This window comes from Ambystoma mexicanum, chromosome 6q (genome assembly GCF_040938575.1).
Source record: "Ambystoma mexicanum isolate Mex_15411 chromosome 6q, UKY_AmexF1_1, whole genome shotgun sequence".
Taxonomy (NCBI): domain Eukaryota; kingdom Metazoa; phylum Chordata; class Amphibia; order Caudata; family Ambystomatidae; genus Ambystoma; species Ambystoma mexicanum.
The window spans coordinates 857,710,107-857,718,021 of NC_090937.1; the positions used below are offsets into that span (position 1 = coordinate 857,710,107).

General features: G+C 42.5%; 1 non-coding gene across 1 annotated transcript; it reads right to left on the minus strand.

Moving 5' to 3' along the window:
* Positions 1-227: 227 nt before the first annotated feature.
* On the minus strand, positions 228-391 carry LOC138517218 (U1 spliceosomal RNA). Its single transcript, XR_011282431.1, has one exon. It is a non-coding gene; the product is annotated as a U1 spliceosomal RNA (small nuclear RNA).
* Between the last annotated feature and the right edge of the window lie 7,524 nt (positions 392-7,915).

Here is a 7,915-nt window from a genome sequence, read left to right on the forward strand (position 1 = left end):
TTGAGGTCAAAGACGTCCCACACAGATTTGGGTTAGGAGAAATGTCTTGTGCCCTTGGGAACCTGTGTGCATAGCTTTAAATTGTGTGCGTTTTGATTGTCTCCATACTGGATTCCTACCTGATCAACATGGAATTGACCTCAGAGTAATTTCAGCAAGATTATCTAAGTGTGCCCCTTAAGTCATTAACCAAGACGTGTATGTTTTCTTTCCCATCCCATTTTTATCAGGGGAAAGCGCGAACGCAGTCCCCCACTACCAGAAATAATGCAGCCAAGTATCCCGCATTTGGGGACATCGCAGGGGTCAGCAAATCCGATGTACAATGGATGAGCCTCACCCTGGGAGATCCGCCTTTGTGATCACAGATGCTCCCCTGCCAGGTAAGTATACACGCATCTTTTTTTTTTTTAAATTAAAGTGCATAGCTTTTGTGTGTGCCTTGCAGAGCGTGTACACGGTATGTCAGGTGTACACCAGAGCTTCACTACTCTTGCTCCAGTTTGTCTTGCTTAAGTAGCATAGCTGCTCGCTCTGTGCGCGCCATTCTATAAAAAATGCAAATTGCATGCAGTGGACCACCAGCGTTGGCACTTACATGCTGTTGGGTCCGCTGCATGCAATAATCAATATTCACAATGTCATGCATAAGACTCTTATGCATTAAATTCCTGCTACACCTTAATTCCATTCATTTGAAAGGCAAAGAGGAGGCATGGATCATAATTTAGGATACCGCCTCCCCTTCCTCTCCACCATAAAAATACCCCAGCCTTTACCTCAGCGTGTATTTTCATTCTGGTGCAAATGCTGTGGATTCCTCTAGAATTTGACTGCTTGTTACACCAGTAAAAAGGCAGATTCCGTAGGAATCCATTGTAAACGTTATCTGCCATGCGTACATGGCAGGTGGCGTTTACTCAATTTGCACAGCAGAGTTGAAAAGGGCGGTGTAAAGGCGAGTTTACACTGGTCTCACAACGGCTAATCCCACCTGGGGGATTCGCAACATTCTTATTTGAAAGCATAGTTGTACGGCTACGTGTTCAAATAAGATTGTCCACAACATTCCAATTGAAGTGATTTTAAAACATTTACTATTGAGATATTGTGATCCTCTCCACGATTGTTGTGTATACATTTGTGCATTTCTGTGGAGTGTTGAGTGTTTTTATATTGGTTTTTATTGTCTTCGACTTAAAATGTAGTGTTTTATGTTTGTCATATGTTTAATAAAATTCGAAATATACATTTAAAATATATAGTATCCTTCCTTTTGTATATACCGAAATGGCGAGATTGCCACACTTTTACACTCCTCTTTTGGTAACATATCACCTCCACATACGTTACACACCAAAAGGTCTTTTTCTAAGTTATTCTTTAAAGCACTGCTTCAAATATTTGCGTTAGGTGGCAAATTACTGTATTTAACACCAGAGTTTTGATAGCTTATTGTAAGCATAGTGTTAGACGCACACAAATCTATTTAAACGCTTGTGTTTCTCGCACTAAAACCCTATGAGACGTGAAGTGATTTTAACCGCTCTGTAATTTGCATTGGAATTCTCCATAGGAAGCTCCTCCACAGAAGCAGGAACCTGGGGCGCGCGGAGGAAACCCGGAGGAAACGCAGACGAGATGTTCTTTATTTATTTACGTTTTCACAAGTCCTTCAGGAGGGCCATTACTTCTGTCACTTTCCTTTCCCCTCCAGGAGGCCTGCCCTTAATCATTTATGTCACCACACACTTCTGATTAAAAACTTTCACTGCTAAAAAGATAAGTCCGAAAAGAACAATACATTTTTTGATGCAGCTGGCTTCTCTTTCATGACAGGCAGAACGTTTCCTTTGTTTGGTCAGAGTTCGACAAGTTATTTCCTGCTAAATACCTCAAAAGTGCAAAATCACGGTACTATCAACATCCAGCCTGGCTTGAAATGTTCTGTGGTTAGACCTTTGCATAAGGAAATACGTTGTGTTGTCATGGAAGCACGAGGATGTTAGTCTGCCACTGGAAGCCACAGTATACTCATTAGGTACAGCTTGCATTATAAGGCTGCATCTGCACCCTATTAGCTTTAAATCTTCTAAAACATATAGTTGGATACCAAAAAGAACATGGCCGCCATCAGCTGAGAATTAGAAACAAAAAGGTCCACTGTTGTTTGCCCCAAAGGCCCTGATTATGAACAAGGCATCACGCACATTATATCTGTGGTGATGCTTGATGTACGCAACACCGCTCTGGAGAACATGCCGCTATGGCACAGTGAGATGTTGCCTGGTACACAGCACCTCTTTGGTGCATGCAATGAGGCCACAAACAAACCAAAAATGGTGCTACAGTATGTTCTGCCATCACGCATACATTTCTGCGAAAGCGGGGTTACGCAGACGGGGTCACACAGGGATGTATGCCGTGCCAGTGTACTTCACAGCATAGCACTGTTACGTGTCCAAGGACCACACAAGCCATCTCCAGTGCTGGGATCACCAGAGCAGACCACATGCCAAAGAATGTTCCACTGCTACCAAAGGGAGACGTAATTATGAGATGGTCAAAGAGAATGTGCAGAAAGCTCGAGAAGGTGATTAAAGCAAGAGAAGGTGCAGAAGGAAGACAGAGCCGGTGCAGAAAGCAATAGAAGATGCAGAAATCAAAAGGGGTGATTCATGTAAAAGAAGGTTCAGAAAGCAAGAGCTGCCTGAAGCAAGACAAAGTGCTGAAAGCAAGATAAGGATGAAAGAAAAGGTGCAAAAAGCAACAGAAAGATGCAGAAAGCAAAGGAGGCGATTAAATAAAAGAAGGTGCACAAAGCAGGAAGCAAGAAAAAGTACAGAACGCAAGACAAAGGCGATTTAATCAAACGACGTGCAGAAAGTAAGAGAAGGAGATTTAATCAGGAGGAGGCGAAAAAAGCAAGAGAAGGTGCAGAAAGCAGAAATCAAGAGAAAGTACAGCAGACACAGGGTGGGGAGTAAAGCAAAAAAAGGTGCAGAAAGCAAAGGAAGCTGCAGAACGCTGAATAACAGTAATAGAAGGTGATTAAAACACGATAAGGTGATTAAAGCAAAGGAAGCTATTAACTGTGGGTGCAGGAAACATAGAAGGCAAAAGTGGAAAAGGTAAGTCTACAGGCATTGATGTCCTGGCTGATGAGGTGATCAAACCCTGGGCACAATTTTGTGATGTCAAGGTACACCAATCACCACTATAGGTGAAGAATACAATTTGAAAAAATATACTACAGAAGGCGAATGCAGTGACGACTCCAAGAAGGGACACAGAAGATCTAAAAATGAGATGGCTTCATCTTCACAGTAGAGTGCAACAGAAAGCACTAGAGTGCTCGGAACACAGCAGAGGTACAGGCCGCTGAATGGGGGGAGTTTGGAGGTCATCAGAGGCATTTCCCACGAATCATGGCTCCATAAACCAAGCAGCTCACCTTGAAGATAATACATGCACTCAAGTGGAAGCCAGTTCAGAAGCATGCCGATGACATGACCATATTTTGTTCTCACATTTGTCGGTCTGACTGCAGCAGAAAGGAGTGTTTTCAAAGAAGCTGTCAATTTAGGTTGTTCTTTCCTTTTAATAGGCCTTTTAGGACATCTAAATGTGCACATTTCATAGGCTGGATAACTGGTTTAAACATATTGGAGGGCACAACACCGTATCATTTCATAGGCAACTGTAACTGATATTGGGTAAAAAGTATGTCATTTTAGACTCACTAGATGTACAATTCAACTTATCAGTAAACCACCAAGTGATTAATCACCATATAACAAGTCGGGAGAGAATGAACCGAGAGAAATGGAATTCGACCTTGTCTGGATTTCTTTCTCATATTTTCCAGCAGATAGCAGCAGACTCGGACATACAGATGCCATACAAGACTCACAACATGACAGAGATGCCTCACGGTGGTGGCCATCCCCAACTGATGACACATCCAGGTCAGGGTGCATGCTTTCTACGCACAGATGGTTACAGCTCCCTCCCCCACCCACCTGGTCAACATACCCCCGGCCCCCCAACTGCCACATGTAGAGTTTAAGAATCATGGGTGACAAGAGTATACCCTTGGGCTCTCACGTGTTGCATGGAAATGGGCCACATGGATTACCTATAGCTGGATGAGATGATTCTGTCCATAGTGAAAATATGTAAACTGCTCCAGGACTTTCTCCAACCCCAAATTACGATACAGTGTGGAAAGTGGTACTCCAGGATCAACAACGCCCGCTGTAAGGCCTACAAGTACAAGCATGCACCGGTGCCCACATCAGACATTTGAAGGGCATAATCCATCACCTGGAGGGGGGCAACCTTAACACTGCCTGGCGGCCTAGAGCCATTTATTGGGGGGCTGAAGAAGATCCACTTCATAGGAAGGTGAACCACAGCGGCTCTTTGCAGAATCTTACATAGAAAAGGAAAACGAGCCGTTGGCATATGATTGTTAGCGCGTGAAGGATTCAAATTAGCCATTTGAATAAAGGAAGAATCCATAATGTTTTTAATAAAGCTTGTAGAGCAACCTGATTGAGAGAAGCCTTAGCAATCTTTAACAAAGTGGTAGGTGCTCCCTGTCAAATAATTATTGATACCAGAACAGAGCAACCAATATCATCCACAAATTATGTTGTGTTTATGGACTGATCAATTACAAGCAAGTCACCAAGCGACAAAAATATTGCCAACAGTGAGTCTCCGAAGCAACTACATCTAAGGATGGATGAAGAGCCATTCTAACTATGATATCAAGCTGTATATTCGTTGTTTTATACATTTAATACTTTTGGAAGGCGATAGATTGCCCAAATGAATCAGAATGTTCCCCTTCAGGAAGAGGGTATGAAACACTGACACACACCTTACTGAGATCTTGAACTTGATTGCTGGCCCCATCTTGGGTTTTCTGATAATACTGCTCGCCATGGCAATTTCAATAGCACTTCTCAGATTTTCGATTAGTATCATTATTATTAATAGGGTATTTATTAAGTGCTGACCTAGCTTTGGAATGCAGCAAAGTACTTTGCAAACATAGGGGGAAGAACAAGGATAAGGAACAAAGAAACAAGAGAGTGGGGCTCCAACAACAGGGAAGGGAGGGAAAGAGGGAATGGCCCTCTGTAAGTTTGGCGGTCTGGAAAAAAGTGCTGATAACAACGGTTATCGACACTGTTTCCGGACCCCCAAACTACAACTCTGCCGGTAAGGGCTGTGAACTACCTGCAGACCTGACCTGCCGGTAGTTCTGGCCCCTACTGGCAGAATTTTCACTAAAGCACTGGCACTGTCACTAACAGTGACAGTGCTTCAGGGTATCCCAGGGGAACGGGAACTTACTGTTCCTCTGCCACCCATAATATCCCGGTAAACGGTAAGGTGAGCCTGTCGGTAACCCACCAGTATGAGCGGCGGGTTTCCACCAGACTCATAACGAGGGCCATTGTCAGCAATGGAACTACAAGTACCCAGGGGAGGAAACAGTGTCGATCAGATTGCCCAGTCTCAAGAATTATGGGGAATGAACAGTATATGTGCCGAGGGTAAGGAACATAGGTGTTAGAATCTGCTGTTGCCTCAGAAAGTCAGGATTCCTGCTCTACACCATAATTTCTCTGCATGTCTAATTCCTCTCATAGTTCCATTTGGTGACTAGTGGTAACATAGGACAGATAGTTGAGAACTCCTTGAGGAGTATTTCATAGGAGCATGACAAATAACCATATTTTGAACAGTAGCACCTAATGCCTGATATAAATAATTTGCAGACACTTGTTTTTGTGTTATAATAACACCATTGTGCAGGATACCAATAGGTAACTCCTTAAAAGACTAAACACAATATTTCTTGTGTTTCACTTAAAGCTTATGTGTGGGGTTTCTCCAGATCATGAGAAAGAGAAGGATCCAATAATTGGACTAATCAACAACTTAATGAAGCAGAACAAACTAGAGGATATAGTTCTAAGTTTTGGAGATTTTATATATTTCTGCACATTTAATGTCTTAAAATATCTAGATCGTCATTAACTATTAACGTCTATGGTGACCTTGCTTTCAGATAAATAAAAATTGCTTTAAAAATATTTTGAGAATGAGAAATGGTCATTGTGGATGCAGGATGGGAGACCCGGTTAGCAGGATGAATGTAACACAGTGAAAACTATAAATCAGATAGAAATACACAACCTATGACTTTGAAGGGACAATTTCAAAGGGGAGTAATTGAAAACCATAGAGAAGAATTCATTTCAGTGATGGAGAGCAGATTCCAGGTGCCATAAACAAGGAAGCAGAGTATGGGGTCATTGTTTTCATATTTAGTGTGCATTGGTGAGAATGGTGTTGATGTCCCAGCCAGAACGGATCCTGTCAATGGCAGCAAATTTAACTGGGTGAGGAGGAGAGGAGTGGATTATGGAGTTGTAGGGGTCAAGGAGGAGTGAGGAAAGGGATGAGCAGGAGAGACTGCTGACATGGTGAAGGACAGTTCCAGAGAGGTGGACGGTGAGTTGTTATAGAAAGATCTGTAGTTAGTGTACTTTGAGAACATTTAAACTTCTGCATCCTTCGAGACATTCTGGCTTACATATCAAGCCAGCCAGCAGCCCCCATTACCAAAGGTGTGGCCTTGTCGAAATGTTGCATATTGGCATTTGCAATGCAGAGACCACACTTTAGTTTAACAGAGGCAGATGAAAGGCCCGTACTTTAACTCTAATCGTCTGCCCATAGTTTATTTTACTTTATTATTTGTAGAGCGTACCAAACCCTGAGGTATCTGGGCGCTCGAGCATAGGTAATTGTTACAAGTACATACACATAGAGACAGTTGACAAATGGCTAGTTGACATGGGTTAAAGAATTTGTCAACGTGCCAACATCAGGAATACATACAGTGAGGCTGCAGCAGCTGAGGAATAATTCACAGTTGGCCTTAGACCCAAGATATGTAGGGACAACAATAGTAACACACTGGACGACAACCATACATAAGGGGTGAAACCGCAGTATTAGGAACAGAGCCAGAATTAGGACCACAAACACAAGCCTAACACAGGCCAAATAAATAAAATTAGTGAGATCAGCACAACCTAGGATCGGTAGGTGTATTTAAGTGGTGGATGCGGTAGGAATTAACTTTAATGTTGCTGGGCAAGGAGCCAAGTTTTCACTTCAGATCTAAAGGTCCAAAAAGAAGGATGTTGCTGAGGATGCACATTTAAGTGAGGGTGGTGTAATTGTAATTGTTTATTTGTACAGCGCATATACACAAATGAAGTGCTTCAAAGCCATGTTTGCAGAGAAGTGTGCTGAGAGTCAAATGAGAGATTCTTCTTTTTCTTGTGAACATGTCCATTTTACAAAGGTTGGTGGCACAGGCCACGACCAAGGAGGTGGCAAAGATTTAGTGCACCCACCAGGGCAATATTTAAGATGGGGTACAGGGATCACTTCCAAGGGAAAGCAGAGTGTGGGCAAACCAAAACATGGTCAATGCTGCAGTGGTGTGCTGACAAGTATTTGGCCGTGAGAACCCTGTAGGCAAGCACATGTGAGGGGCTAGAATGTTTCAGAGAGATTGGTGTAGTCTAGGAATGCATTCACCCTACTGGGGTGTTAAGGGACTTCAATTCAGCAATCCCACTAAGTCAGTGCCTCGTCTGGGACGCCCAAAGGAAGCCCTTATTGATATATTTTTATGACAAGTTATAATCTGGATGATAAACCCTTATATAACGCCCCTCTCTTTGAATCCCCCTGACCTCACTGAGCCAAGAAGTAGGTTTGTTTTGAAATTTAAAAGGTTTATTGAGAAAGTAAACAATATATATATATATATATATATATATATCACACTTTTATGAATAAATTAATATTTGATAGC